Source organism: Ixodes scapularis, unplaced genomic scaffold (assembly GCF_016920785.2).
Source record: "Ixodes scapularis isolate PalLabHiFi unplaced genomic scaffold, ASM1692078v2 PGA_scaffold16__2_contigs__length_2301149, whole genome shotgun sequence".
Classification (NCBI taxonomy): Eukaryota; Metazoa; Arthropoda; class Arachnida; order Ixodida; family Ixodidae; genus Ixodes; species Ixodes scapularis.
Window position 1 is genome coordinate 659,251 of NW_024609842.1, and position 10,873 is coordinate 670,123.

At 46.4% G+C, this 10,873-nt stretch overlaps 1 non-coding gene across 1 annotated transcript; it reads right to left on the reverse strand.

Moving 5' to 3' along the window:
• Positions 1-2,970: 2,970 nt before the first annotated feature.
• Positions 2,971-3,043, reverse strand: Trnat-ugu. The gene has a single exon. It is a non-coding gene; the product is annotated as a tRNA-Thr (tRNA).
• Between the last annotated feature and the right edge of the window lie 7,830 nt (positions 3,044-10,873).

Genomic DNA, 10,873 nt, shown 5'->3' on the forward strand with positions numbered 1-10,873 from the left:
ATATTAAAGTTGATACCTGTCCACGAAAACCATATGTTTCTAGTTTTTTTTATTAACAAATCATGATTTAGATGATCAAACCCTTTTCTAAATTCATTAAATATTCCAAGGGTCACTTTTTTTGCTCAAATTTGCCCTAAATATATTCTTTTTGCTCTAAAAGAGTGAGCTCGGTAGACCGGCCTTTACGGAAACCAAACTGAGAACGATTGATTATAATGTGCTTACTGAAAACTTCACCATGCGTGAAAGCAATAATTTTCCAAAGCCTTTCGAAAACACCGGTAAGATGGAAATAGGCCTGTAGTTTGCCCATGTCCGTTCTTGTCACCCTTTTTATACAATACGCTGACCTTAGCTATCTGCATATTTTTTTTTGGAAACGCCCCGAACTGCAAGCAGAGATTAAAAATGAATGTTAGACAGGGTGATATGATATCTATTACATGTTTTATCGGACCTATCTGCACATCATCAGCGTCCCAGCTTGTACTATTTTTTAAAGACAAAAATGTGTGTATCACCTCCATATTCAAAACTGGCTCAAGAAAGATCGTACTTGCATTTTTACGTTCAATATACGCGCAAGCGTTTTCGCCTGGATTACCTTTTGCCAAATTTACAAAGTCGTCATTAAAAGAATTTGCTAGTAATGTTCCTGTAAGTTCTACATTATACAGGCGGATTTCCTTAATTTGCTTTATTTTGTGCGAACGATTCAGGACATTGTTAAGCTTTTTCCACGTGACGTCTGTCCGCATTGCTCTGGACAGAAAGTAGTTGTTAAAGTACCTTGCTCTAGCATTTCTTAATTCCCTTCAAAGTATGTTACGGTATGATTTAAATGCTTTAAGATGTTCAGGGTCCTTAGTGTTTACGAAAATCTTGTACAAAATATTTTTCCTATTTATTTTAAACAAAAGTTCTGGGGTTATCCATGGTTTACGGTTTCTTTTCGACAATTTAATAGATTTATATGGGAAGCACGTTTTGTATATTTCCTTAAATTTGTTCAAGAGCACGTTATATGCTTCGCTCGCGTCTACTTCATCATACACCTGGCTCCAGTTCATCTTCAAAAGTTTATTTCTGAATTCAGAAAGGCTATTTGCTGTAATATTTTAAAAAGGTGCACCAAACCGCTTCTTTGCAGTTTTAGCTATTTCTTTTTTTATGCAAATGAACACGGCCAGATGGTAAATTTTATATGTGCTTAATATCCCCGATTTTAGGCACGTTAAGTCAAAATTTGTAATAAACAGATCGAGGAGTGTTGAAGAGTAAACCGTAATTCTTCTGGGTGATTTTATAACATTTGTACAACCACTAATATTAATTAACAAATCCATCAGTATTTTGCTGGGGTGCCTAGAAGCATGTTTAAGTTGACATCTCCACCCAAAATAATATTTGAAGGTGAACATTTCGGCAGACGTCTGCCTGGTTGGGTTAAATGTTATAAATAAATAAAGGGCAAACGCCAACCAATCCCTAAAAGGTCGTAGGGTCCCAACGTTTCGGTGCCGGCTCGGCACCTTCCTCAGGGGGGCTATTTAAAAGAGAAGCAGCTTCTTTCTTTTCTTCTGCGGTGAATAATAATATATTGATTTTCCGTAGCAAATCTAAAATAACCTTCTAGAAAATTAAAAAAAAAGACAACGAGATTTTCATTTGGCGGTCTATAAAATACTGAGACAATACTGTTCTTCACGACTAGGGACAGCACTTCATAAATTTAGTAGCACATGAGTATTCAGGTACAATTCATAGTGCTTTACGCCACCAAAGCCATAGGTCTCCGGCCTTTTAATCTGCAGTAGCCGGCTATGGAGGGATGCACGTCTCTCTAGCTATAGCCGTGCAACCATCCCATCTTTTTTTTAGCCGGCTCAATGGTGTTTTATATCGCCTAGGGCCCTAGGCTATAGACCGGCAACCTCCTTTTTTGTACTGCAGAGGTGAAAAGCAGAAGAAAGTCAATCATGCGCTCGCTCGGGGTGAGACTTTTATTTATCCACCTCTATTTATCCACAAGTAACGCTTTATAACCCCGATCACAAAAGCGTCCTTAGCTGTTTATAGGATTATTCCAGTTTTTTCCGTCTGCTATTCCTTTGCGTTGCCGTATCCGGACGTTGCCGTCATCTCAGTCTTCCCTTTTTTTGGTTTAATTATTTCTGTCTCTTCCAGTGTATTTTGTAAATATATGCATTTCGCAGCGTTGACGTCCTCTATTTTGTCCGTGTCCCTGCCATGTTTCTATTTTGTTCTGCGAGCTGCATTTTTTTTTAATATTTAATGTTTCGGTGCATATTTGCAGGCGTCACCGAACAGAAAGCCGCTGCTTACGCCGCTACCGAAATAAGTTCTACTCTTGTTACGACAGTCTGTCCCGCTATAAAGTCGTCTATTTGACTCGAATGAAGTTGCGGAGGGCTGGCTTGAATGCCAGTACGCATGTCATCAGTGTAGGCAGAGCAACGACGTAGCAATCGCGACGCGAGAGCCGACTGCGCCTCGATCAGGCAGGCCGCGCTCGCTCAGCAAATATGTGAGCGTGGCAGTCGCGAGCACCGTTAGCTTACTGAAGAGGCAAGACGCCACTTTGTCGTTGCGAATCCTTTGCTCTTCGAACAGTTGCGAAGCCGTTGCGCCCGGAGTACCTTACGCAGTATCTTTCATAAACCGTTCGCTCAGCATCGCAAGATTCCGTCTGCTCACGCGTCGGCGATTCATCGTGTGTTGAAAGTCGGAAGATATGCTGTCCGTGATGCCTATTATGTGTTACTCCTTCGTAAAAAAAATTTGAAGCTGAAGAACGCGAACCTAACAGTGTACACAATTTTAAATTTATTGGTCAAGTATATATATATGATGAAAATAATCCCTGGAGAAGGGGAACAAGAGGGACAATGGACAAACACAAATCTCCAAACACAATTAGGTGACTGGTGCGCGACTGAAAAAATACGCCTGGTCCGGGTATCGAACCCGGGACCTCTCCATTACAAGTGGAGCGCTCTACCAACTGAGCTAACCAGGGGTTAGACGTCAGTAGAGCAAACGCACCAGTCACCTAGCTGTGTTTGGAGATTTGTGTTTGTCCATTGTCCCTCTTGTTCCCCTTCTCCAGGGATTATTTTCATCATTATTGTCCAGCTCGCTTGCACCTTTTCATTTAATTGCATAATAAGCAAAAAAAAAAATATCTATATATATCAGTGTGTCGAACCGAAAAAAATACGGGTTCGGTTACGGTTCAGGTAAATTTATTTTGTTCCGGTTCAGTTCCGGTTCGATTAATTCGATCCGCGAATCGGTTCGCGAACCGGTTCGGGGCGCTGAACCGGTTCGCGAACCGGTTCGGAAATTATAAATGACAAATTGCAACATCAAAATAAATTACAAATAAAACATCTGAAATCAGCACATACGAAACGGAATACATCGTAGTGTAAGGTTCAGGGATTTCTACCAGGAATGGTTTCTTTATGTGCACTCAAAGGTTACCTCACCGACGTTTACGCTTTTGGACTTCATCTAATTGGGTCCGACGCAGTAGCTGTAAAATCCGCGACTTCCTTACAAACCCACTTACAAGTAGAACTCGCTAACTATCCCGCCACCTCGGCGTGTAAGCAATTGAAGGAACATTGGGGAGAAAATACAGCTTTCTTTATTTGAACTAGCCTTCGGTAACTTAAATTACACCCTTAAAGAAGTTTTCATTAAACAAGATACGGAATATGAAAAACACTTCACCGAACGCAACGCCAGAAGGACGTAAGAGGATAAATATTAAAATAGAAGAGTTCGCTGGCTCACAAATATGTTAGCTTCTAAGTGCCTATACGAAACCGGATGCATTATTATCAAACTCCACAGCCTTTTCTTTTCTCACTCCGATGGAAGCCAGCTCCAAGAACTCGCGCGCTCTAGAAATGTGTTATGAAATGAGCACACAGCAGCATTTAGGATTTACGAGATTGTAGGAAAATAAAATCCCGTGACGCGATTTTTTTTTTTTTTTTTTTTTTGCACAGCCTTCCAGTTCTTTTTCTTCCGTGCAAGCCGCGACCAGCGCAATACTGGTTCCTATGTCAAGATTCATGGATGCAGCGTTTATATTCCTAAGACTGAGTGGAAAAGAAAAATATGTAAGCGAGGTGTGTGTCAGTTGACGGCACTTAAAAAACAAACGGCATTGATAGCACATTCATTGTCAACAGCGCGGGGCCGAACCGTTTTGACATGAGCCGGTAACCGTTATCTTTTTCCGGTTCAGTTCCGGTTCGGGCTCATCGCGATAACAATATAACGGTTCGGGTTCGGGTTCAGTTCCGGAAAAAATACCGGTTCGGTTCCGGTTTTCGGTTCGGTTCGGTTCCGGTTCGACACCCTGATATATATATATATACAACACGGGCACTTGACACCATCGTACGTGGTCTCCGAGGAGGATATAAACGAATATGTGCAGATGAATGAACCGTACTTAATCTAATCAATCAAAGAATCGAAGTTTTCTGGAACCCGCCGAAAGCCAAACAACGGCGGAGCCAGGATTTGAACTCTGGGCCTCCCAATGTCCGCCGTTTTTTGACTTTCGGCGGGTTCCTGAAAATTTCGATTCTTTGATTCTTTAACTTAAGTACGGTTCATTTATCTGCACATATTCGTTTATATATATATATATATATATATATTGTAGGGTTCAGTGCTACTGCTCACCCGCAAGAAGGACCAACGAGGCAGATCTCAGAAAACACACATTTACTTGTTCGTGGCAGCGAACTGACTGCAAAGCCCCGAGCCTCGAGCGTGGCTCAAGCGCACGTTGCGCGCCGGGCGCGGAGCGCGAGTTCTTTTGCGCGGTGACGGGCCGCAAAGCCCACAAACTCTCCCCCCCCCCCTCCCCCCTTCTCTGTCCTCTGGCTCCGTGGCTGTCCTCTCTGGTTGGTAGTGGTGGAGGAGGAGGGGGTTGTGAAGATGTAGGCGGCCGGATGCGGTTCGTGGAGGCCGCCTCCGGATTGGTGATGCGGTTGTTGCAGAGTTGCCAATGAAGTCCCGATCTGCATCTTGATGTCGAAACATTGTGCGTTGTTTTGGTGACGCACAGCTCTCTGCTTGGCCAGGTGGTCCTCCAACCGCACCATGACACAGCCGTTCTTGTTCTTCCGGAACGTGATCTTGACGACGTTGCCGTACAGGCAGAGCAGGTTGACGAGCTTCCCGGCGTTCATCTTGTTAGAGTTGAGGCCGTACAACAGCAGCAGGGACCCCTCATGCGGGTTCACCGCCTGAGGATGAGTGGGCACCCCCGGGGCCGTGGCTGGCAACGTAATGCTCAGGTGGACCTTCGTATCGGCCCTGGTCTCCATTGGTGTGCCTCGTAGCCGTCGTTGTAGCCGCTGCCGGGGCTGCTGATCTGTCTCTCTCAGGTCCCGCCGCGGTCGTAGTTCGTGCGTCTGGCGGCGTAGCTAGGGCCGGTAGAGGGTCCTCGGTTGCCTACTGCGTTGCCGTAGTCCCCAAAGCCACGTGGCACATCGAGGGCGTGGAGAGAACCTCCGGCAACGGTTGGGGCGGTAGTGAGACATGTCGAAGGTTCGAAAATAACGAAAGGGAAAAAAAAGAATCAACAGTTGTCTTCTGGAGAGGCTTCTACAAGAAAGCGTCGGTACGTTGCGCGCGGCAATAGACTAGCTAAATTTGCGAGCACACTGTCGGTGTATATCGCACAGAACTACGCGCACAATCTGTATGCTACGGAAACTAGTTCTCGCGAAAGCCTATTGCAACGCGCATCTTTTAAGCCTTGGTGTTCGTCTTCGTCACTAACATCAAAAAGAGTCCCCGCAGAATTAAGTTTTACCAGGATCGGCATCACTCTCCACCTGCGAGAGAAGTTCGCCATCCGGTTCATAATATCGTTTGAGGTTGGTGACATGAACAGGTCCGGCGAGTCGTCCAGACTCACAATGAAACAGCGTGTACGTAAGGCGTGAGACCTTGTCTCGCACTCGATACGGACCATCCCACCTGTTTGCCAGGGGAGCTGTGAAACCTCTAGAGGCGTCACTAAGTGGGTGTGCCCGTCGGAGTACAAGATCTCTAACTTCAAATTGCACGTCCCGGTCTCAAGATTGTACTGCTCAGCTTGTTGAAGCCGTGCGGCGTCCAAGCTCTCCCGGGCATCACGAACGATGTCCCTGAGTCTGCGTCGTAGGCTTCCTGCAAACTGACCGTATGAGCGAGCAGCGCCACGGTTGTTGGTCGTGCAAGTGTTTTCTAGCGGGAAAGTCAGCTCTTTTCCGAAATTAAGGCAAGCTGGCGTAAAACCTGTAGGCCGGTTAACGGTTGTGCGTGTTGCGAACGCGAGCTCTGGGAGCTTTGCGTCCCAGTCAGGGTGACGTTCGGCGTGAGCTATTAACATCGATTTCAGGTTTCGGTTCACCCGCTCTGTGATGTTTGCCTCTGGGTGGTAGGGAGAGGTCCGCTTGTGTTGTATGCCCAATGCGGCACATGAGCCTCGGAACACTTTGCTGGCAAAGTAAGTAGCGTTGTCGCTAATCAATTTCACCGGAAATCCGAAGCGTGTGAACGTCTCCATCAGAAACGACCAGATTTTCTTGGACGTCAGCGATCGCAATGCAAATAGCTCCACCCACTTGCTAAAGTAATCCGTGACAACCAACAAGTACTGGTTGCCACGCGGACTGCGTGGGAAAGGGCCCATGACGTCGACAGCACCGCATTTCCATGGGGACCGACTCACGACTGGCTGCATGAGACCAGGGGGCTAACCACCGCACGGTTTGGCTTTCTGACAAACCGGGCATGAACGAGCGTACCTCAGCACGTCCTGACGAATTCCTGGCCAAGTTGCAGTACGGCTTAACTTTTCAAAAGTCTTGCAGCCACTACTGTGACCAGCCAAAGCAGAGTCATGGTAGTATCTAATGAAGGACGTGCGAAGTCGGCGAGGTATCACGGCTCGAAATGGAGTGTGTGTGAAGCCACCCTCCTCGTCGTCGATCTGAGGTATGTACCGGAGGAGCAGACCGTCTTCGGCCAGCAAGTACGAGTCAAAACCCATGTCAGCGTCTCTGTTGCCACGTCGGTCTCGTAAAGATAACCACTCAGAGACCCTGCGACAAAGTCCATCGTTCTGCTGTGAAGCACGAAGCTCATCTCGGCTAATGAAAGTACCCCAGCGCGAGCCAGCATCTATCGCAGCCACAACATTGGCATCCTCGGGCACGCGCTCTTCGCCGAGCGGAGCGCGGGGCAAAGCGTCTGCAACTTTGTTTTGTGTGCCTGGTTTGTGCACAATGGTGTAGTCATATTTCTGAAGCGTTAGTGCCCAGCGTGCTAATCGTCTTGCCGGATTTTCCAGCCGCTGAAGCCAAGACAAGGCGGCATTATCTGACTGGACCACAAAGCGCGCCATCAAGATACATGTTGAATTTCTGCAGGGCGAGTATGATGGCTAGGCACTCGAGCTCGCAAACATTGTATTTCGTTGAGCTGCTGTCAACGTATGGGTAGCAAACGCAACGGGTCGTAAGACACCATCAAAGTCTTGAAGCAGCACAGCACCTAAACCGTAGCCACTCGCATCGGTTTGCAGCACAAACGGACGGTTGAGGTCTGGGAGCTTCAAAGATGCTGTCTCAGCAATAGCTCTGGACAGTTGAAGGAAAGCATTTTGCTGTGCCTCCGTCCAACGCCATTTGACGCCTTTGCGCAGCAGTTCGTTCAGAGGCCGCGTTATGTCTGCACAGTGGGGGATAAACTGGCGGTAAAATCCAACCATGCCAAGAAATCGCTGCAAACTCTTTGCATCATGGGGGGGGGGGGGGGGGAGGAAATTCTGTTATGGCCCTCAGCTTGTCCTCGTTAGGGCGAAGCGCTCTATCGTCGATTACAAAACCGAGCAGTTTAATCTTAGATGTTGCAAGTTGCATTTTTCCCGGGTGAACTGTCAAACCAGCATTCCGCATGCGCTCGAGAATAGTCCGAAGGTGCACAAGAGGAGTTTGTAGAACTAAAATAGTCACCGATCACGCCAACACTCGTGTAATCTCTTATGCCGGTGACCCCAACAAGATAAACGTGCTTCGGGTTCGTCATCAGATGAATGGAAAAGGCTGGTATGTACAAAAATCTGGTTTCTGATCTTATATTCCCAAAACAAGTTCACTAACGTCTTTCTTTATTCCAGTGGAAGGCCGTCTAGCACCGCACCAAATACTTCTGGATGCGGCTGCCTGTGTCAGTGACGACACTGCATCGCAGATTTTTGCACCGTCAACACTTCGGCGCACAATCCGTAAGAAAAGGCAGCGGGTGAATTTCGAGTACAGCGTACCATCTTGCAGAGCAGACATACAAATGTCATTTCTTTAAAATACCCAAGACTGGGCGAGAAAACTAAGAATCATAAAAATGTAGAAGAGAAAGGCAAAGCGATAGGAAGACAGCGTCTCGAACATGCCCACAGAGTTTAAGGTAAAATGTATTGCAGCGCAAAATCATAGTGCGCGACATATTATTATAATAATGACTGTTTTACCTGCATGGAGACCACAGTCCACAGCCAAAGGAGATTCCTTTCTCCTCCACGGCAGCGGAGAGGGCGACAGCGAAAGAATCCTGCTCTTTGCTACCGAGCGGAACTTGAGCTGTCTGGCTCGGGCTATTACGTGGTCCGCGGGCGGGACCCTTAAAGTCACCTCGGCAAAGTTTAGCAACTGTACACGGTGCATGCCACAGCCAATGGCGTGGTAGTGCCAATGGTTTACGGCTTGCTGCTCAACAAATCTGAAGCTACCAACAGAAGAGCTCTGATAAATGTATGAAACGAAACGCTTCGCGGCCCCATTATTGGATATGTTTTCAAGCACTTCAAAAATATGTTCGCTCTTTTTAAGGTTTTTCAACATCGCGCTGAGTCACATGGAGGCCAACTGTCTTGAGGTGGCTAACACGGACTTCGAGATAGTGGCCATCAACGCGATACAAGCCATGATTCCCGGCGCTAGAATACAGGGGTGCTTTTTTTCACTTCTCCCGTTAGGTGTATAGGATGGTGTGCTCCAGTGGTCACCAGAGTCGCTACAATTCAGATGAAGAGTTTGTTGTTCTGGTATGCGGCATTCTATTTATATGACTTATTGTTGTCTTCGGTTAAGCCAATTGGTTACTATATTTCTTGTGGATTTTTCGATGAGAATGCTTCCAGCCTTTTTGCGAATCGCCGACCTTCCCGAGGCCTTCCAAGACCCTTCTCGAGGTTTTCCCCACCGATGCCTCACTCGTGGCAGACTACTTCAAGGACGTGTATATCGGGAGGCCCCGTCGAAACGGCTTGTCGTCGGCCACTTTCCCTCCTCTGGTTTGGTCAGTCAGAGAATCAACACTAGTAGAAATGCCAAGGACGAACAACAGCATCGAAGCGTGGCACCGGGGACTCGAGGTAAGAACTGAGCTAATCCTCTGAGAACTTGGAAGTTTTCTGTAGCACATTTTTGCATTTGTGGCTCAAATTTCAGTACGGCGCCCACTCAAAAAGCTTTTTCCACGAGTGTGTGTGTTCTTTTTTTTTTTATGCCAGAGCAACGTGGGCTGCAGTGCTCCCAATATATGGGCGTTCCGGGGCTGCATCTAGATAGAGCAGTCCTTGACAGAGATGACGCTGGTTCAAGCAGAGGGCGGCACGACATCTTCGAGGGTGTCCAATAAGCACGCCGACGCAACCGGCGTCTTCAGATCATTGTGAGCCGCTACGATGGTCGCAGTCGTCTTGAAACCCTGAGGGCGGCAGCTCGAAATATCGCTTTTTAATTTGTTTTTATTTTGCTCAATAAACCTGTTGTTTTCTAAGTACAACGATGACTTGTTTGTATGTTCCCTCTCTTCAGTAAAAATGAAATATAACGTACTAATCTTTATTCCATGCAAAGCATAATGAATATACATTTGCAAATTCGAATATCCGGTGCGCACAGTGACAAACGTTCCTAGTGAAAATTCCCCTATGACAAATGTTCCGCTGTGACGAACGGGCCTATTACCAGTCGGCCTATGACGAATGCGAAAATGACAAACGGGCCTACACCCAATAATTGCGAGCTGTCCGGTCGCCCTGAACCCCAACAACTACTCTCGTTCTCTGGAAAGTTCATTCTAATATTTACAAGTTATGTGGAGTTCATCGAGCGAATAAGAATGTTCCAACAATGAGCTAAACCTACACGAGTTCCCGAATCCAACACAGCGCTTTTGAATTTTAGCGCTGTAGATAGTTCTGCGAACAGGGTATACTTGTGTACAAATATTCGTCAAACATTCTTGCAAAGTTGGAAATCACCGGAATGAACCAGAATCACTGCAGAGTTGATACTCGGGAAGATAAGATGGGTACTTGAAAGCAGACTTGTACGTAATCTGTAACAGGCAACGAAATTACTTGTAATCCCTTTTAACGGCCTATATATTATGTGTTTTTCCTAAATAAACTTTAGTTGCGAGTGCGCCTCGTCCTGTTTACTCTCGTCTTTGTCGTGTCGTTTTTTGGCGCTGTATATACTGATCATGAACCAACTAGCCCAAACTTCTACTTTGCTGTAATCCCTTACATTTATCGGTAATTTAGTAAGGGAATAATTAGATATTTTCTAGATTCCCTTACATTTTTTACGTAACGGATTCCTCGTAATCCGTTACAATTTTTTTCCAGAACCGGTCCCCCCCTCTCCCCCCCCCCCCCTTCTAAAGAAAGGTCGTTTTCATTTTGGTAAAGTTGAGCGCAGTGACACTGTCACGCGTATTGACCAGAGCAAACGGAGGCTTGACACTATTCAGTTCCACA